This window comes from Leucopleurus acutus, assembly GCF_964270905.1.
Source record: "Leucopleurus acutus genome assembly, chromosome: 17".
Lineage (NCBI taxonomy): Eukaryota > Metazoa > Chordata > Mammalia > Artiodactyla > Delphinidae > Leucopleurus > Leucopleurus acutus.
In genome coordinates this window covers 240,130-262,608 of record NC_139159.1, presented here as the reverse complement: position 1 = coordinate 262,608, position 22,479 = coordinate 240,130, and the positions used below count along the sequence as shown (strand labels likewise).

General features: G+C 40.3%; 1 protein-coding gene and 2 pseudogenes across 4 annotated transcripts in view; all 3 read right to left on the bottom strand.

The window, feature by feature from the left end:
* The window catches only part of SPIDR (scaffold protein involved in DNA repair), a 348,123-nt gene that overhangs the window by 307,879 nt on the left and 17,765 nt on the right, over positions 1–22,479 (bottom strand). The window lies entirely within an intron of this gene.
* LOC309974428 (small ribosomal subunit protein eS26-like) lies at positions 98–445 on the bottom strand (annotated as a pseudogene). Its single transcript has one exon. The product of its transcript is annotated as a small ribosomal subunit protein eS26-like (transcript).
* On the bottom strand, positions 10,850–11,335 carry LOC309974109 (protein FAM136A-like; annotated as a pseudogene). Its single transcript has one exon. The product of its transcript is annotated as a protein FAM136A-like (transcript).

Here is a 22,479-nt window from a genome sequence, read left to right as displayed (position 1 = left end):
CGGTGGCAGCATAGTTTTTATTTTATTTTAAGTATAATTTCCATTTTATTGTCTTTTCAAAGAACAGTATTTCTTCAGTCTTTAAGGACTTAGCTCCTTACATGGGCTTTGGTGGAGGCTGTGGGGCAGCACCCCCCAGATCTAAAACAAGGTGACGATGTTTAGTCCTTCCAGACTTTCTGAGAATGATTTCTGACTACCTTGCAGTGAATGGCACAACTCGTGCAGTTATGTACTTTCACATACAGTCTGGGAAGTGCACACGCATCGAAAACACTGGCTTCAGAAATGTCCCTGAAAGCTTCGGCCTCTACTATGTTCCAAATGACGAATTTCTTAACAGCCTTGTCCTTGGGTACACGTCGCGAACAGTTGTGCAGCGAACAGGCTGCACATGTCTGGGGCCCTTTTAGGCATGACCATTGTTCCTTCTTTTCTTGGTCATCCTGGAAGTGAGAAGGCGAGAGAGGACTGGCAGAGTTTTTAAACGTCTCTGAACCGCCACAGAAAGAAAGAGTCACGAGATAGCAAAACCACAAGCACGTGGACAACACAACTAGACAACAAACGCCAAAATACAAGCGTGTGAGGACAAACAATGAACACTCCAAAGTTCTGCATGGTATCATATCTGAGAGGAAAGAAGCTGAGAGAAGCAAGGGAGCAAAGGAGGACTGAGCACAGACATCTGGTGTTCACCAGGAAGGGGAGCAGGCAGCCTGAGAATGCACCAGAAATAGAAAGGGCAAGGGATCCACCCTAGAAGACCCAAAGGAGCCAAGGAGTTTATATCCAGGAACAGTGACAACACTGACTTCTTTCCTCAAGCCATTTTGTTTTGTTTTTTTAAATGTCTATGACAGACAAATACTCACTTTATAAGTTTTTAAATTTGCATTTTAAGGAAAATTTTATATTTGCATTGGGAATCAAATTAAGGTCAACTACTATGAGCTGACCACTGAATCAGAAATAAAATCCCTCATCCAGTGCCATTGTAGTTTAAAAACATAAATTAAGATTAAAATATACCATTAAAACTTTCTTAACTAGGAAGAAGGGAACAAATTCATAAAAATAAATTCAGCCATAACATAGATGGTATTTTAATACTTAACAGGTCTAAGCATGTTCCTTCTCATGCAGAAATTCCTATGGTGGGGCAGGACTGCAAGAGGAAGAGGTATCTATCCTCAAGAAGGTGCTACCCTCCACAGACACCTGTCAGGATTCAGTTACCTGACAGCTCTGAGAAAGCTCACTTAGTTATCTAGGACAGTAAAGAAACTGGAAAATATCATTTGGCCTACTCAGAGTCCACACACACACACACACACACACACACACACACTTTTAACTCCAGAATACCTCTTTAATACATTAAATCAGCCCAGGTCAGCTCTTTAACCAAGTGGGTGATACCAGGGATGGGACAGGGAAGGACAAAATGAGTCTGAAATATCTTGAGCCAGAGAGTGAGAAAGTGCCCAAGGAATAATGAGAACATGTAAAAAGGACACATGAGCCTGAATGAAGGGGCTCTCACTGGCCAAATGTGGGACATTCCAGCATCAAATAAATAATGACAGTAAAGGATTATAACCTACTGAATAAAACAAGACTGTAAGTCTACATTGATATAAACAAATAAATAAATGACGGATTTACAAAATTATCAATGAATGCTAAAACTAGTGGGTAAAAGTTTGAGGATGAAGAGGATATATACATGATCACAAAATGATTCCCCTCAAATTACTTATTAATTCCAAAGGGAAAAACAGTAACTTTACAGTGGAGAAACCTGTCAGACACCATCTTAATCAAGTCATGAATGTTGATGTAAACCAGCATCAAATGCTTCTTAATATGAGGCAACAACCAGAATACAGGACAACCTCCACTGTATTACTACCAAAAATGCATACCCTAAATCTAAACAGAGAAAATATCAAACAAGCCCACAATAACTGGCCTATACACCTCAACAATGGCAAGGTCAAGAAACACAAAGAAAGTCTGAGGAACTATCCCAGATTAATGCAGGGCTAAAGAGGCATGAAAAGAAAATGAACATATGATCATGGACTGGATCTTGGACCAGGGAAAACAGATCATTATTAGGCAACTGATAAAATTTGAGCATATACGACTGATCAGATAACAGTATTTCATCAATTTTTAATTTCCTAGTTTTGTAATTATACTATGCTTATGTAAGAGCTGTCCTTAACCTAAGAAATAAACATTCTGGGGTACAGGTTCACTATGTCTCTCAATTCCTCTGAAATAGTACAGAAAAAAATTAGATATACACATGTAGAGAAAGGGAAACAGACAGAGAGACCAATAATAACAAATTGGTGAATCAGAATAAAGGGTTACTGTACTAGTTTCCTAGGGTTTGACATAACCAGTTACCACAAACTCAGTGGCTTGAGACAACAAATTTATTCTCACAATTCTAGAGGCTTCAAGTCCAAAAATGAACGTGTTAGTCCCTCTGGGGGCTCTAGGGAAGAATCTTTCCTTGCCTCTTTCTAGTTTCTGGTGGCTCTAAGCAATCCTTGGCGTTCCTTGGCTTGTAGCTGCATCACGCCAATCTCCACCTCCATCATCACATGGTATTCTCTCCTGTGTGTATCTCTGTGTGTCCTCTCCTCTTCTTATAAGGACACCAGTCACTGGATTTAGGGCCCACCCTAATGCAGCATGACTTCATAGTAACTAATTACATCTTCCAACACCATCTTCCATCTCCAAATAAGGTCATATTCTGAAGTTCTGGCTGGACATGAATTTTGCAGGGGACACTATTAACCCACTTATAGTTCCACTAGAAAGAACCTCATTATGTTATTCTTGCAAGTTTCCTGTAAGTTTGAAATTCTGTCAAAATAAAAAGTTATCCCGACCCTCCACACACACACACACACACACACACACACACACACACACACACACACACAAAATAACTATATAAGCCCAGGTTGAGGCTAGGAAGAAGAATAGGAAACAAATACAGTCAATTCTCATTATTCAAAGTAGTTAATGTTCTATAAAGTTGCCAAAAACAACGAATTGGCAGATCCTGAACCACTGCTCCTCGGGGAATACAGCATAGTTCCTGTCAATATGAAACTTTACTTTTTGTGTGTTTCTGTTTAAAGACACCTTATTTAATATATATAGCTTATTCATTAACATTGAACTCACGGCTAACAGCACTATAACTCATGCCTGAACAAAGCTTATCTAACACACATACTTTCTCCATAATGCACATCACAGATGTCCTGCGCTTAGGAACACTAGACAGCACTTCAGCACTATGTTTGGGGGCCATTTTAAACAGTGACATCACCAACACGAAGCACAAAAATGTGAAAAACGTGGCGCTAAAAAGACCAAGAAAAGGGCCCTCGTTTAGAGTGTGAGAGCTAGAACAAGTAGACAGAATGGGGCCTTGGACCTCGGTTGGAAACACGGGTGTCAGGTGACTCAAAATTTTCCCTGCTCTACACATGCCTGCAAATGACTATAAAAGCACCAAGAGCACTGATTTGGGGATTACAAATAAATTTGAGCAAGTAGGCGACTTCATAAATGCAGAATCTTTGAAAAATGAGGATTGACTGTACTTTGAATAGACCATACTTCAGAAAAAAGCAACCAATTAAAACACAAAATGGTTAAACTCTGCTTCACTGCTTTACTATCCACATCAGCCCCTCAGAGACCACTTTTCCTTCTTATTGGTGCTCCGCTCAATTTTTCATTTCTCAAGTACACCATGCTTATGTATTTTATTTACTCATTTTGAAACTTTACTCCCTATAAAACCAAATGCATTCCACTATACATTTGTGGGATACTCCCCTTGGAAAGAAGTGAAAATTTCTAAATATTGTTTTGGATATCATGTAATAAATTTGGGGAACAAATCTGATATCTAACAATCCAAAAAGGAAGTTTCCTTGGGTATCTGAATAATATATGTATCCCAATGTATCCCAATGGCTCTAGCCACATACTTGAAGGATGTCAACCCTTTTTCACCCAGATATTGAACTATATTAAGCAGAGACAATGACTCCGTGGCTCTCAAATCTGTTCCTGTCAAATATGAAGAACAGATGTAAAGTTTTAACCACATCAGCTAGTCGGTAGGCGCTGTGATGCTCAGAGCCTGTCCTATCAAGTTAATTGCACATTTGTTTTTTCCTTCTCTCTGGCAACAGAACGTTTCTCAGGCCTGTCTCTGCTTTGGTTGCATCTGACTTATCCTTTGCTTCTCTGGATTTCATCCATACTCAGATTCTTTAGGACTAGAACCCTCTAACTTAACATAAAAGACAGAATTCTAATGTCCTCATCTTCAGTCTGTCAGTAAACATGTACTGAGTGCCCACTGCAGGCAGACACTCTGCCAGGCCCCAGGGATATAAGACGAACAAGAAAGACTCTGCCCTCCAGCAGCTCAGGCAGTGGCAACAGAGACCCTCCCACAAATTCACTGACACGAGGTCCTGAGCCCAAGTTCTGATACCTACTATCCTGGCCTTCAACAGCACTCTTCAGCCTCCCCTTCTGCTTCCCCAGCCAATCTGTTCTACTCCCCTTGCTGCTGCCAAGTGGAGCATTTCCAACACCACACCTGCATCCATGGAACTCTTTGCCAGAAATCACCTCTCCTCTTCCTTTAGCCTCTCCAACTCTGCCACGGATCCCGGCTCATCTTTTCCATGAACTATCCCTCAATGCCTCCACTTAATCCCTCCCTCTGGGACAACAGCCTGTTTCCTGCCCCATCTACTCCTTTCCCTAGAATAAGGGCTCCTGAGGGCAGGAGTCTCATGCCTCTTCATCTTATCCCCAGTGCACAGCACTCCCCACTGAGGTACTCACTAAATGACTCTTGAATGAATATGCAAATTTCTTGACTATTACCACACCTGTCACAAAATCTAAAATATCTAAAGTAAATAAGTCAGCAAGTATAAACCTAAGGGTAAACACAGCCCTTAAGCTGTGTTAAACTCATTTCCATTTCATCTACTTATCCTTATAAACAATACCTCTGCCACAGCTCTCTAGAACATGTGTATTTCTCTCTCCACAGTGTTTACTCAGCCACAGAGCAGGTGCTTACAGGGCGACTTCACTACTCAGCCTTCTCATCCATCCACATTTCTAGTGACAAAACACACTCCCAGCACCACAGTTTTGGGTGCCCAACCTGGCCAAGGATAATCATAGGACATCAGCCTGGCCATAGTAACTGGTCCAGGGATGCCATGGGACCCAAGTTGAGGCAGTCAGAGGCCCTCTCCAGGACTGTTCTAACTGGGGCTACTGGAGAAGAGTCTCTTCTTCCCAACTTGGCCAAGGGTGTGACCCCAAAGCAGTGAGCCACCTTGTCCCATATAATATGAAGAAACCTGAGAAAGAAAGAGGCACAAATCATGCTCCAGGCTGTAAGTCAGGTCCCTGAGCTACCCAGGTGCCCAGATGCTGTCAACTGCAAGCCAACCCATCAATCTTCTGTGCCTCTGTCCAGCTGAAGTTGGCCTTCAATCACCAGCTACTGAAAGAGCTGGACCACAATACTCACTAAATATTCGTACTGAGCTGAAACGATTCACTGAGCCCTCTGAAGGTATACAGCTAAAGACAGTTTCCATCTTCAAAGACCGTGGGTTCTAAGGATATAATTAGAGTGGAGGAAGAAACAGACCAAAATTGGGCTAATGAGCTCAAAAATAGATTGAGAGGATGTTTCCTGGAGAAAGCTGTCTTGGACTTGAACAAAGGAAGAAATGTACTTTGGTGATGGCTACCCATAGATCCTCAATTTCCCAGGCTAGTCCTAATTCCAAATGTCCTGAGTTATTATCCTCCTCAAGCTTAGAAACATCCAGGAAATTCCACAAGCAGCACACAAATCCTTTCAGCTCCCATCTTCAAGCTGTGCCGTCAGACTGACCTGGCCTGAGTCACCGCTGAGCTACTGGTTGGCTACACTGACACTTCCCAAGATCCAGTTTCTGTATCAGTAAAATGAGAATAATAAATATACTTACCTCAAGATGACTACCAAGATAAAATTGACACTAATGACAATACTGTGAAATAATAGTACCACAGACCACCATAACGGAAGGTAGAAGAAGAGCTGATTAACATTCAGCAGAGTTAATATGAGAAGGTACTTTAGACATTTTTTATAAAGATGCTTATATTTTCATACACTATGATTCATAAAATACTGTCTTAATCTAATGACCAACTATAATATTTCAAACCTCGAAAAATAAGAAAAAGCAGCTTACTGATTAGAACTCTACAGCCTCTCAGACAGTTTAAGGAGCAGAAGGGAATTAAGCGACTTTCCTGGTGGCGCAGTGGATATGATTCTATGCTCCCAATGCAGGGGGCCCGGGTTCTATCCCTGGTCAGGGAAGTAGATCCCACATGCACGCCACAACTAAGAGTTCACAGGCCACAACTAAGGAGCCCGCCTGCCTCAACTTAGATCCGGCACAACCAAATAAATATTTCAAAAAAACATTAAAAATAAAGAAGAAGGGAATTAAATGACTCATTGGAAAAGGTCAGTTTATTGCAGAGTCAAAGTCACTATTCCATGAGCTGCCCCCATAACCAGTGCTCTAGCCTTCTTATCTTTCTCACAGTCAGGCAATGCTGATTAAGAAAGAACGACCCTCCTGATGTGGGGACAACAGACGTTAATAAATAAGAAAATAAAGGGTATCAGAACAAGTCCGAGAAAAAACATGTAAGTAAAACAAATTTTCACAAAGCATAACAAAATTTTTGAAAACTGCCTATAAGGTTCAAGACAACTTCACCCTTTCCTTTGTTTCCTGCCAGGCTGTCTTTCCAACTCTCTTCAATCTGACCTGCTGGACCCCTCAGGATTTGGCCTAAGGACTACCTTCTTCATGAATCCTCCTGTACTGTTATAGCCCTCAGTCATCCTCCTTGAACCACTCGTTTGGAAATCAGCACTTCCAATAGCACCTCCACTGCCACAATAGAGAATGCTATTTTCATGTGTTTATGTCTTCTATGACCCCAAAACCAGGATTCACTTATAACTTACACTCTACAAGTGGCAAACTCTAAAAGTGCTAGCTTCCAGAACTTGCTGGTTTATCCCTTGTCTGCTAAATAATTTCAGCATATGCTAAATAAGTTTAGGAGTCACCTAAATTATTGCTTCATTTAAGGAAGTTCGTATCTATACTATCTTTTCCATTCATGGAAGAGTTTTTTCAGGAAAGAATCCATAGCCATTCCAGTGTTTTAAAGTTTTCGGTCAGAAAGGCATTAAATCATGTAGCAGTTTAAATTCATTTCTTCTTCTGTGATCAGAGAAAATAAAGGAAACGGTTGCCACATTTTGTATAATTTTCATATACTTTCAAACTTAAGAGTACTTTGGCTAAGTAGTAAATGTCTGGAATGTACAATTATGCTTAAACTTACAGTACAATAATCACCTAGTTTGGGTGTCATCAAACACCTAAACTGTTCAAACAAACCAGACTAATTTACTACAGCTATTCTAATAAGACTCTGATGCTAGAATCCTAATCTCTAGCAATCTAGCCCTCTTTTTCTCATTCTTCTCAACAATCCGGAACTTCTTAACGTAACAGTGTTGGAAATATGGTGATGAATTTAATTTTCAACACTTGAAAAGAAAAGCAGAATTATTTTCCACTAGCCCTGTACACCAGCTCAGAATACCATTAGTCTGAAACTTATTTTTTTCTGAAATGGAAAATTCCTCTGCTGGAAACCAAGTTCCCATGCCAGGCTGCCTAAAACCACTCTTGGCTCCACTGACATGGCTCCACTGACATTACTCTTAATCTAAGGACTTAAAAGACATAAAACAATGACAGCTGCTAATATATCACACTCTGGGTCCAATTTTATTTTACTGATCGCTCCCCACTCAAAAGCAAACAATGAGTTTGCGTTGGTTCTTTCCCATTCCTGCTTCCTCACTGTTGAGAAGTTGAAGCACAGCAACCTATAAACTCCAACTGTGATAAATTATTCTCATGCAAAGGCAGGATTATCAGCAAGACCCCTTCAAAGGCTACAGATTCAAGTCTTTGTCCCTCCTTCCCTCACAGCCCTCTAACCAAATCTCCACTTACAGTTCAACCCTAACCCGCCTACTCTTCAGAAGATGGAAGTCTGAATAAAATTATAATAGACTTTAACTTAAAAGCAATTAGTTAAAAAGGTGCTTAATAAAAGCTATTTGTGACAAACCTAGAGCCAACATAATACTCAATGGTGAAAAGTTGAAAGCCTTTTTGCTGATTCCTGGAATAAGACAAGAATGGCCACTCTCACCACTTCTATTCAACATAGTATTGGAAGTCCTAGCCACAACTATCAGACAAGAAAAAGAAACAAAAGGTAACCAAACTGGAAGAGAAGAGATAAAACTGTCATTTTATGCAAATGACATGATACTATATGTAGAAAACCCTAAAGACTCCACAAAAAAACCACTAGAAATGATAAATTCAGCAAGGTAGCAGGATACAAAATTAACATTCAGGAATTGACTGTATTTCTTTATACTAACAATGAAATATCAAAAAGGGAAAGTAAAAAAAAATCCCTTTTAAAATCGCATTAAAAATAATAAAATACTTAGAATAAAACTGACCAAGGAAGTGAAAGACTTATACACTGAGAACTATAAAACACTGATAAAGAAAGCTAAAGATAATTGAAAGATACACCACGCTCTTGGATTGGAAGAATTAATATCGTTAAAATGGCCATACTACCCAAAGCAATCTACAGATTTAATGCGATTACCATCAAATTACCTGTGACATTCTTCACAGAACTAAAACAAATAATCCTAAAATTTATATGGAACCATGAAAGACCCAGAACTGCCAAAGCAATCCTGAGGAAAAAGAACAAAGCTGGAGGCATAACCCTCCCGGGCTTCAAACAATACCACAAAACTACAGTAATCAAACAGCGTGGTACTGCCACAAAAACAGACATATGGATCAGTGGAACAGAACGGAGAGCCCAGAATTAAACCCACACACCTACGGTCATTTAATCTTTGACAAAGGAAGCAAGAATATACAACAGAAAAAAGACAGTCTCTTTGGCAAATGGCGTTGGTTAAGCTGGACAGCCGCATGTAAACCAATAAGTGAGAGCACTCTCTCACACAATACACAAAAATGAACTCAAAATGTCTTAAATACTTAAGATAGGACACCACAAAACTCCTACAAGAGAACACACGCAAAACATTCTCTAACATAAACTGTAGCAACGTTTTCTTAGGTCAGTCTCCCAAGGCAATACAAATAAAAACAAAAATCAACAAATGGGACCTAATCAAACTTATGAGCTTTTGCACAGCAAAGGAAACCATAAACAAAACGAAAAGACAAACTATGGGCAGGGAGAAAATATTTGCAAACGATGCAACCAACAAGGGCTTAATTTCCAAAATATACAATTGGCTCATATAACTCAGTAACAAAAAAACCAAACAACCCAATCAAAAAAAACAGGCAGAAGACCTAAATAGACATTTCTCCTAAGAAGATATACAGATGACGGATAGGCACATGAAAAGATGCTCAACGTTGCTAATTATCAGAGAAATGCAAATCAAAACTACAATAAGGTATCACCTCACTCTGGTCAGAATGGCCATCCCATTAAAAAGTCTACAAATAATAAATGCTGGAGGGGTGTGGAGAAAAGGGAACCCTCTTACATTGTTGGTGGGAATGTAAATTGGTACAGCCACTATGGAAAACAGTATGGAGGTGCCTTAAAAAACTAAAAATAGAGTTTCCATATGATCCAGCAATCCCACTCCTGGACATATATCCAGAGAAAATTCTAATTCAAAAAGATACATGCACCCCAGTGTTCACAGCAGCACTATTTACAACAGCCAAGACATGGAAGCAACCTAAATGTCCACTGACAAATAGATAAAGATGATGTGGTATATAATTACAATGAAATACTACTCAGTCATTAAAAAAGTATAAAATAATGCCATTTGCAGTAACATGCTTCCCCTACCAGTGTGACAGCGCTTCTTATAATTTAGCAGCGTCTCCAGGCTGAAAGATGTCATGTGTGAGAATTTTAAGAAATGCGAATCCACATCCTGACGGCCAGAAATGAATATCCACAAGCACCCTTTCAAAGCTTTTATCCAAACTACCTCTACCAACTCTACATCTTAAAGTAACTTCATGCCCTTGTATATAAGACAAAACCACGCAAAACAAAGCCCCAGAAGCCCCCTTTCCCATTCTAAATTAGTGACCTCGTGGATTTTGTTTTATTTCCAGTTTGTGTAAAATGTGGTAGTGATCCTTCTGGTAAACAGGAGATTGGCAACAAATAGAAACACCTCTCCTCACACTCTACTGGATCATAATCCGGTCAGATAAACGTGCCAGCCTGTTGGTATCTGTGTACTATGAGAATCTGGTACCTTGGAGGGCTCTGATTTGGTACAAGGGAGATGCCCTGTTGCCAGGATAAGCACTTGCCACGTGAAATTCAGGCTCACAAAAACTCTCCCTTGCTATCTCTGACCCCAATTTTAGCACCAGTTTTCTTCACTTTCTAGGTTTCAAACACAAAGGAACCAGTGACCAAAGGCAAGTGATATAGGCCTTAAACTTGCTGCCATCCTTAATTTCCTCATTCATAAACTTTCCTTAGAAAACCCAAATCCCCATTCCTCTTTTTAAATAGATTGCTGCCTTCAGCCCCGATGGCCAATAGCAGACATCTATTTCCCAATGGATGAGAGAGCCTCCTTCACCTTCTTGGTCATGGTTGGAATGAGGTTCACGTGGCCATTCACACACGTGGTCATGCAACTCTCCAGCTGCCCCTTCACCTGAACCTATTTACTCCCCACATCCATTGAATCTTTGGCTTTGTTGTTGCAATACATTGTGCACCGGGCCAGGCGCTCCTGGAACTTCTCCAACTCGCTGGTCACCAGGGTCTGGGCTTGAGACAGAGGTGCATGGCAGCGCTCAATACACTGGTGCGCTTGCTGCATGGATGCCTGGTTGTCCTCACAGCAGGCGGCGCTGCACCGGAACATGAGGCCCTGCATCGGCGCTGCACCGGAACATGAGGCCCTGCATCTTCCGGATGTTCTCTCTCCAGACTTATCACCATAGAGTCCACTGCCTCCTGCACCCAGAGCTGCTGCAGCTCCGCCACGGTGACCCTGCACTGCTCCCTGCCACGCAGGCGCCCACATGGACTCCCACGCACAAGCCCGCCCCCCCTGAATTAAGATTTTACCTAATTATGGGACTTCCCTGGTGGTGCAGTGATTAAGACTCTGCGCTCCCAATGCAGGGGGCCCAGGTTCGATCCCTGGTCCGGGAACTAGACCCCACATGCATGCCACAACTAAGAGTTCGCATGCCACAGCTAAGGAGCTGGCAAGCCACAACTAAGGAGCCCTCAAGCTGCAACTAAGGAGCCCGCCTGCCGCAACTAAGACCTCATGCAACCGAATAAGTAAATAAATTACTTTTACCTAATTGTAAACCACCTCAGATATAACTCTGTAATCACACACTACTAAAGTAAAACCAGCTCCAATGAAAAGAAGCACAATCGTTTAGCTATCACAAACTGAATATTTATGCTACAGATGGAATGTCTGTGTCCCCCCTATAATTCATATGTTGAAACCTAATCCCCAATGTGATGGTATTTGGAGGTGAGGACTTCGGGAGGTGCTTAGTTCACAAGGATGGAACCCTCACGAATGGGATTAGTGCCCTTATATAAGAGGTACTAGAGAGATCCACTATGTGTGGACAAAAAGAAGATGGCTATGAAGCATGAAGTGGGCCCTCAACAAACACTGAATGTACTGGCACCTTAAATGTGAACTTCCCAGCCTCCAGAACTGTGACACATTTGTGTTGTTTATAAACCATTAGCCTATGGCATTTTTGTTACAGCAGCCTGAACAGACTAAGATAATTCAGTAGCTGCCAGACATCACTGCAAATGTTTCATGTCTATTACCTCATATAGATCCTAGGTGATATTTTATGCTGAAATGAGTAGTATTAATTCCATTTCACAGACAAAGAAACTAACTGTTGAAGACATTTTTCAAGACCATGTATCTGTAAATAGCAAAGCCAGGATCAAAATTCAAGCTAGTTTAAGCCCAAGGACCATATTCTTAATAGGGCTACATTTTTCTGCAAATGAGAAAAAGACACTCCCTTATCAAGTCACTGTACTTCCATATATTTGGAAATTGTCATAACGTACTGATTTTATTAGAAAAGGTGCTTTATTGCCATCTACTGAAAGAGTAGCATAATAAATATACAAATTTTGCAGGACATGACTATGAACAGGGCCTCTGCGGGCACTGCGGTTTTCAACCTGCACAACCAAATGCAGCCACTCTGGTGGTTAAAAACAAATGGAATTTCAATATATTTTTAGCATTATTGAAAACTAAATTCAACAAACCAGTGCTTGTAATCACTTAAGCACAGAAAACACAGAGAAATATCATGAACCCTGTCCTCAAGAAATCAATATGATCATTAGACCTGTCACAAAACACAATACAGAGAAGTAAAATAACAGAAGTTAGTATAAACATGCAGAGGCAGTACGAAGATTGCAGAAATTAATTCTAAAAACCACTTTTTAATTTCTTTCCCTCACTGAAGTCTTATAGTAACTCTGTGAGTTAAGGCAGCAATCACAAATTCACTTCAAAATGAGGGCACATGAATGTGAATTAGGGAGAGACATTTGCAGACTGAGAAGAGGATTTGTGTTTGTCATAAACATGGGCTCTTAAGGTGTGAAAAGAAAGACAACCATGGGTAAAAGACCTATTAGGGAAAGACTGAAAAAGTAAACATGGAGTAAAGAATCTAACCTCACCTAAAAGGAAGGCTAGGGAATTAATTCCCTGGTGGTCCAGTGATTAGGACTCAGTGCTTCCACTGCTGGGGCCTGAGTTTGATCTATACTCAGAGAACTAAGATCCTGTAAGCTGCACGGAGCAGCCAAAAAACAAACAAACAAACAAGTTTAGCCTTTGTCCTTGGCTTCTGGAAAGTAATGTCTATGCCCTTGGAATACCATGGCTGACAGAAGTGTCTTTCTTTGCCTGAGAGCTTCAGTTACACCAGACAGTCCAATAATGTGATTTAGGGTGGTGGCTAATCACACCCCATACTGTTAGCATGGGGGCTGGTGACACCAGAAAGACAGTATGATTTAGAGTGGAGGCTTTAAGTCACACACAGAAGAACTGGAGACTGAGATCAGCCATTTATGTCTACGTAATGGAGCCTTAGTCTGTTCGGGCTACTATAACAAAATGCCATAAAGTAGGTAGCCTATAAACAACAAACACTTTTCAAGTTCTAGGAGCTGGGAAGTCCAAGATCAAGGTGTCAGCAGATTCAGTGTTAGTGGTGAAATCTGGCAAAGGCTCACTTCCTCACTGATGCTAAAGAGAGGAGGGATCTCTCTGGAACCTCTTTTATAAGGGCACTAATCCCATTCATGAGAGCTCCACCCTCATGACCTATTTACTTTTCAAAGACTCCACCTCCAAATACTACCACATTGAGGATTAGGTTTCAACATATGAATGGCGGCTGGGAATAGAGAACACAAATATGCAGTCCATAGCAAAGCCCCAGTAAAAACTCTGGACACCAAGGCTCAGGTGAGGTTCCCGCCTTGACAATAACCCACCTATACAGTCACACATTAATACCAAACATGTAACTCATCCTGACTCTATGAGAAAACCACAAAAGTTCCATGACTGGAACTCACATCCCAATTTCAAAACTTACGACAAAATAACAGTAATCAAATCAGTGTGGTACAGGCATAACAACAGACCCAGTCAATGGAACAGAATTCATAGTCCAGAAAAACCCATACATCTGTGGTCAAACGATTTCTGTCAAGGGTCTGACAAAAAATAACAGAAGTTACTAAGCAGCGGTTTCAGACATGACACAAAAGGACAAGTTAACAAAAAATGAATAAACTAAACTTCATCAATATTTAAAACTTATGAATTTCAAAAGATATTTTCAGAAAGCAGAAGGACAATTCATATAATGGGAGAAAATATTTGCAAATCACATATCCAACTAAGAATCTAGTACCCAAAATATATGAAGAACTCCCACAACTCAACAACTCAGTTTAAAACTCGGTAAAAGTCTGATAGACATTTCTCCAAAGAGGGCATACAAATGACCAACAGTCACATAAAAAGATGCTTGATATCATTAGTCATTAGGGAAACACAAATCAAAACCACAATGTGAGATACCAACTCCCACCCATTATAATAGTTACTGTCAAAAAATAAATAAGTAATAAGTATTGGCAAGGATATGGAAAAAACTGGAACCCCTGTGCATTGCTGGTAGAAGTACAATATGATACAGTTGCTATAGAAAATGGTACAGTGGATCCTCCAAAAAATTAAACATAGAATTACCATAGGATCTACCAATTCTACTTCTGAGCAATTCGATTTCCCAAAAGAACTGAAAGCAGGGACTCAAATGGATGTTTGGGTTTTTTTAATTAAATATTTACTTATTTATTTTGGCTGTGCCAGGTCTTAGCTGCAGCACACGGGATCTTCTCTGCGACATGCAGACTCCTTAGTTGCAGCACACAGACTTCTTAGTTGCCGCATGCAAACCCTCTGTCGCAGCATGCATGCAGGATCTAGTTCCCTGACCAGGGATCGAACCCAGGCCCCCTGGGTTGGGAGCGTGCAGTCGTACCCCCTGGACCACCAGGGAAGTCCCTCAAATGTATGTTTAAATGTCAAAGTTCAAAATAACATTATTCACAATAACTAAAAACTGGAAACAACCCAAATGTCCACCAATGGATGAATGGATAAACAAAATAAGCATGTACATGTAAATAAAAACTATTCACAGCCTTAAAAAGCAATGAAATCCTGACACATTGTAGGTTTGCGACCTCAGGAGTCCCCAAGTGAAGTCTGAAACTGGTGCCCATGCATAGAGGACAAGGAGAGACCAAAGAAAGAGGTAGATCACTCCAGATTGGTAGCTGGCAGTTTTAATATGCAAGGGAACTTACACACAAGCCAAGATTCACACACAGGCTGGTTTGACTCCACAATTCAAACTCCTTACCCCAAGCCAGCATTTCTTAAGATGCAATCCAAGATCTGATGAGGAACTAATATCCAAAATACATAAAGAACGCATAACAACTCAACAACAAAAAGACCAACAACTCAATTTTTAAGTGGGCAAAGGACCTGAAAGAGACATTTCTCCAAAGTAGATATACAAATGGCTAATAAGCACATGAAAAGGTGCTCAACATCATTATTCATGAGAGAATTGTGAATCAAAACCACAATGAGATACCACTTCACACCCATTAGGAATGACTACTATTAAAAAAAGTTAAAATTTAAAAAATTTTTAAAAAAAAACAGAAAATAGGAAGTCCTAGCAAGGACATGGAAAAACTGAAACCCTCGTACATTCTGACAGAAATGCAAAACGATGCAGTCACTGTGGATAAAAGTATGGTGGCTACTCAAAAGTTAAAAATATAATTACCATATGATCCAGCATATACCCAAAAGAATTGAAAGCAGAGACTCAAACAGATATTTCCCCAACAATGTTCAGAGTGCCATATTCACAAGAGCCAAAAGACTGAAACAACCCAAACGTCCATCAATGGATGAATGATAAACAAAATGTGGTATATACATACAATGGACTACATTCAGCCTTAAAGAAAGAAAAAAATTCGGGGCTTCCCTGGTGGCGCAGTGGTTGAGAGTCCGCCTGCCGATGCAGGGGACGCGGGCTCGTGCCCCAGTCCGGGAGGATCCCACATGCCACAGAGCGTCTGGGCCCATGAGCCATGGCCGCTGAGCCTGCGCGTCCGGACCCTGTGCTCTGCAGCGGGAGAGGCCATAGCAGTGAGAGGCCCGCGTACCGCTAAAAAAAAAAAAAAAAAAAAACAGAAGAAAGAAAAAAATTCTGACACACAATACAACATGGAAGAACCTTCAAGACATTAAGCTAAATGAAATAAGCCAGACACAAAAGGACAAAAATTATGATTCCACTTATATTAGGTCCCTGAAGTCATCAAACTCAGAGACATAAAGTAGAATGGTGGTTCCCAGGGGCTGCGGGGAGGGGAAAATGAGGAGTTGTTGTTTAATAGGTATAATTTCAGTTTGGGATGATTAAAGTTCTGGAGATGGATGGTGGTGATAGTTTCGGAACAACATGAAAGTACTTAATGTCACAGACCATAGACTTAAAAATTGTTAAAATAGTTAATTTCATTCTATTTGACCACAATTTTTAAAATGCAATCAAGGGCGATGCACATCAGAATCACCACGTATGCTTTTAGAGATAGTAGATACTCAAACCTCAAATTAGAATCTTAAGTGATGAGAGGCCCACCAACCACCCCGGTGAGTTAGGCACTATTAAAGTTTGAGAACCACCACCAAGAACAATGGATTAAAATCCAACCTCTAGGGACTTCCCTGGTGGTGCAGTGGTTAAGAATCCGCCTGCCAATGCAGCGGACACAGGTTCGAGCTCTGGTCTGGGAAGATCCCACATGCCACGGAACAACTAAGCCCGTGCACCACAACTACTAAGCCTGCGGTCTAGAGCCTACGAGCCACAATTACTGAGCCCAGGCACCGTAACTACTGAAGCCTGAACGCCTAGAACCCACGCTATGCAACAAGAGAAGCCCCCGCTAACCTCAACTAGAGAAAGCCCACGCACAGCAACGAAGACCCAATGCAGCCAAAAAAAAAATCCAACCTGTATGGCTTTACCATACAGGTAAACTAAACACAGAACAAACTTCTCTGCACATGCCTGGAATATTCTGCTGCAGTAAAATACACAATGTTGGGTAAAAAAGTAAAAATGCTATAGTCTCTATTGAATTTTTTAAAAGGCTGAGGAAGAAACAGAAAGCTTTACATCCCAGTGGCTTGAGGCTATAAAAAGAAAATCCTCAACATGAAGAACAGGATGCCAGTCATGAGACACTGCATTCAGGATTCCAAAGTTTCCTATCTTAATCTGTTCCACCCCTTAGGCCATCATTCAACCACGCACAAGTTTCTCATTAACTTTTTTTTTTAACTCTCTCTCACCCCATCATGCTATCCCTTGCTCCTTCTCTTCCCCAGCACACTTACATAGAGATCTGTCAAGACAAAGATTTTATTCTTCAACTACTGCAATCTGATTTCTTCATTAACCTCTCCTCAAAACTGTTTTCCCTTTGATTAATGGATTTCTCCACACTCATAAGTGTACATTTGTTACCTGTTATTTTAATGCGTAAGTGACAAGAACTGAATGCAGAATTCAAGAAAACTGGTTCAAAATAAGGAGAGACTTATACAGAATGTTCAAAGATAAATATTTTTGAGATCTTAGTAAAATTGTGGCCAGAACTCAGGCACTAAGTATGTTTCTCTTCTTTCTATAAATAAATTAGATTGGGTAGATAATACGTACTGTTTTTCTCGGTCATAGCTTTTAAGAGGAGATAATCTAGAGCTACACCAACTGGACAAGCTTTCTTACACATAACTTTTTAAGAAATTGTTCATGTGTGTTTCTATCTTTACAAAAGTACTCCATTTTTATTTGTCTTAACATTACAATAAATTTTTTAAAAGCATCACCCTATTCCACTATTTGTCCATTCCAAAAACTGAGTACAAAATTATGTACCAGGCACCAAGCCAGCAACCTGACACAACTGTTTTAATATACTGCTGCCCTATTTGCATCTTCTGATTATATATGTTTTAGTTGTATCCTTAAGATAGACAACATTGTATTCTGCTGCCTTTCTTTGCTTAATAGGAATTTTCTGATGCTCTAGAGGTTCTGCTCCTTAAAAGAACAGAAATTAAAATCTACAACTTTATGAGAAACCAATAGAAATCTTATTTATACACAAGAATAAATGTTCTGTTTCTGACCTTACCAGGATGGAAAAGAATATTCAGATTGATTTTCAAAAGAGTATCTATGTAATACTAACGACCCTAAGTTTTAAAACTAACATCAATTTTGCAGTAGATATAAGCATTGACAGGACTTCCCTGGTGGTACAGTGGTTAAGAATCCGCCTGCCAAGCAGGGGACATGGGTTTGAGCCCTGGTCCAAAAAGATCCCACATGCCAAGGAGCAACTAAGCTCGTGCGCCACATCTACTGAGTTCTGTGCTCTCGAGCCCGCATGTCACAACTACGAAAGCCCGTGCTCCAAAACAAGAGAAGCCACTGCAATGAGAAGCCCGCAGTGAGCATAGCCCCCACTCGCCACAACTAGAGAAAGCCCGCGCACAAAAATGAAGACCCAAAGCAGCCAAAAATAAATAAATCTATAAAATAACTTTAAAAAAAAGCATTGAGAGAAAAAAGTTTAACAGGAAATACATGAAAGTGCCTATATCACCTGATTGTAGATTTACATGTGTTATTTTATATTGTATTCTTTTATAGCTATTCTACAATAGGTGCATATTATTTTTAATACCAGAAAAAACAAAAAAAAATTTTAAACTGTTGTTCTAAACTGCACATATTAAAATCCCAACTATCTTTCCAGCTTGAGTCCCTGTTGCAAAAGGAACTGAGTACTCCCCCTGCTGGTTATTTAAATAGTTCCCCCAAACTAAGAGCAGCGTCTAGAAGCTAATGAAGATTTTAAATCAAAGCATGAGAAAATATCTGCAAACAAAGCAACTGACAAAGGATTAATCTCCAAAATATACAAGCACCTCATGCAGCTCAATATCAAAAACACAACCCAATCCAAAAATGGGCAGAAGACCTAAATAGACATTTCTCCAAAGAAGATATACAGATTGCCAACAAACACATGAAGAATGCTCAACATCACTAACCATCAGAGAAATGCAAATCAAAACTACAATGAGGAATCACCTCACACCAGTCAGAAGGGCCATCATCAGAAAATCTACAAACAATAAATGCTGGAGAGGGTGTGGAGAAAAGGGAACCCTCTTGCACTGTTGGTGGGAATGTAAATTGATACAGCCACTATGGAGAATAGTATGGAGGTTCCTTAAAAAACTAAAAACAGAACTACCATATGACCCAGCAATCCCACTGCTGGGCATATACCCTGAGAAAACCATAATTCAAAAAGAGTCATGTACCACAGTGTTCACTGCAGCACTATTTACAATAACCAGGACATGGAAGCAACCTAAGTGTTCATCAACAGATGAATAAAGAAGATGTGGCACATATATACAATGGAATATTACTCAGCCATAGAAAGAAATGAAATTGTTATTTGTAGTTAGGTGGATGGACCTAGAGTCTGTCATACGTACAGAGTGAAGTAAGTCAGAAAAAAAAAAACGAAACTGAGTTATTTCTAGTGAGACAGATGGACCTAGAGTCTGTTATATAGAGTGAAGTAAGACAGAAAGAAAAAATCAAACACCGGATGCTAACACACATATATGGAAGCTAAGAAAAATGGTTCTGAAGAACCTAGGGGCAAGACAGGAATAAAGATGCAGACGTAGATAATGGACTTGAGGACATGGGGAAGGGGAAGGGTAAGATGGGATGAAGTGAGAGAGTGGCATGGACATATATATACTACCAAATGCAAAATAACTAGCTAGTGGGAAGCAGCCGCAGAGCACAGGGAGATCAGCTCCGTGCTTTGTGACCACCTCCGGGGTGGATAGGGAGGGTGGGAGGCAGACGCAAGAGGGAGGGGATATGGGGATATATGTATACATATAGCTCTTTCACTTTGTTATACATCAGAAACTAACGCAACACTGTAAAGCAATTATACCCCAATAAAGATATTAAAAGAAATAAATGAATTTTAAAAAGAAAAAAAAGACAATGATACTTGGACTATGAACTTCAGAGCAAGTTAACAAGACATAAGAAAACAATCTAACTACTCACTTCATACTTTTTCTTCCCTAAGTTTCTGTAGCTACCTCTTTCACCGAATGTCTTCCACACTTCCAAACTTTTCTCCCTACATCCCAACCCATTAGCTTTCCTGATCAAAACCCAAATTATGAAGCAAGCATTAAGAGTACTGAATCAAGTTTTAACTTGCTTTTCCTAAATACGTATGTGGGCCTTGAATATATCTAGCTCCAACTCCATCTGCACTTATATTTTAATTAAATTGAGTCATTTAAGATGAAATGGACGTAAGAAGACACTGGAACAATGCCTTAAAAATTCGGAGGAAAACTGATTTTCAATCTAGATTTCTCTACTCAGCCAAATTATTAATCAACTATGGGAACAAAATAAAGAAATTTTCAGACATGCAGAACTCAAACTCTTAACACACTCTTTATTAGGAAGATACTGGAGAATATATCATGCAAAAGGAGGAAATAAGCCATATTGCCTGACTAAGGACAGGCATAAAAAATTTTTAATTACAGGCTTCCCTGGTGGTGCAGGGGTTGAGAGTCCGCCTGCCGATGCAGGGGACACGGGTTCGTGCCCTGGTCTGGGAGGATCCCACATGCCGCCGAGTGGCTGGGCCTGTGAGCCATGGCCGTTGAGCCTGCGCGTCTGGAGCCTGTGCTCTGTAGCGGGAAAGGCTACAACAGTGAGAGGCCCGCGTACCGCAAAAAAAAAAAAAAAAAAAAAATTTAATTACCTATAATTAAGTAAAAAATGATGTAAAGAAAAACATGTAGCAATGATTTACTACATTAAAATAATGGTTGCACAAGAAGGAAACAAAGTACACTACTTCAGTCTTCAATGGGCCACATTTATGTGATCATAGTAGTAATATTTATTTCTGGTTCAGCAAAAACCTGTAACAATAACAAAGGATAACAGAGATATGGAATGCTCACATAAGACAGCTAAGTCCTCATCTGCCATACTAGGTAATCAACAGATTAAATATTGGGTTGGGCCCAAGTGCATTTGTTTTCTTCCATAAAATGGCTGTAGTAGCACTTAGTTGTCTTTAACTTCATCCGAAACAATTTTGTTAGACTGTATTGTAACAGTTGTCCTATCAGCATGCATTAAAAAAAAAGCTTTCCAGGGGCTTCCCTGGTGGCGCAGTGGTTGAGAGTCCGCCTGCCGATGCAGGGGACGCGGGTTCGTGCCCCGATCCGGGAGGATCCCACATGCCGCGGAGCGGCTGGGTCCGTGAGCCATGGCCGCTGAGCCTGCGCGTCCGGAGCCTGTGCTCTGCAACGGGAGAGGCCACAACAGCGAGAGGCCCGCGTACCGCAAAAAGAAAAAAAAAAAGCTTTCCAAAGTTGGTGAATTTTTGTGTAGCCATCTTAATATTGAAGACAGAAGAAAAAAGCAACATTTTCAGCATATTATGCTTTATTTCAATAAAGGTAAAAACTCAACTGAAATGCAAGAACAGATTTGTGTAGTGTATGGAAGAGGTGCTGTGACTCATCGAACGTGTCAAAAGTGGTTTGCGAAGTTTCATGCTGGAGATTTCTCACTGGACGACGCTCCACAGATGGGTAGACCAGCTGCAGTTGACAGCGATGGAATCGAGACATTAATTGAGATCAACATTATACCATGCGGGAGATAGCCGACATACTCAAAATATCCAATTCAAGTGTTAAAAGCATTTGTACCAGCTTGGTTATGTTAGTTGCTTTGATGTTTGGATTCCACGTAAGTAAAAAAAAAACTTTCTTAACTATATTCCCACATTCGATTTTCTACTGAAACGTAAAAAAAAGTTCCATTTTTAAAACAAATTGTGATGGGTGATGGAAAATGGATACTGTACAGTGATGTGGAACAGAAGAGATAGTAGGGCAACTGAAATGAACCTCCACCAACCACACCAAAGGCTGGTCTTCATCCAAAGAAGATGAGATGGTGTATATAGTGGGATTGGAAGGGAGTCCTCTACTACAACCTCCTTCTGGAAAACCAAACAATTAATTCCAACAAGTACTGCTCCCCATGAGACCAACTGAAAGCAGCACTCTACGAAAAGTGTCTGGAATTAGTCTACAGAAAAAGCATAATCTTCAAGATAACGCAAGACCACATGTTTCTTTAATGACAGGCAAAAACTGTTAAAGTTTGGCTGGGAAGTTCTAATACACCCACTGTGTTTACTAGACATTGCACCTTTGGCTTTCCAATTATTTTAGTCTTCACAAAATTCTCTTAACAGAAAAAATTTCAATTCCCTGGAAGACTGTAAAAGGCACCTGGAGGGCTTCCCTGATGAGGCAGTCGTTGAGAATCTGCCTGCTAATGCAGGGGACACAGGTTCGAGCCCTGG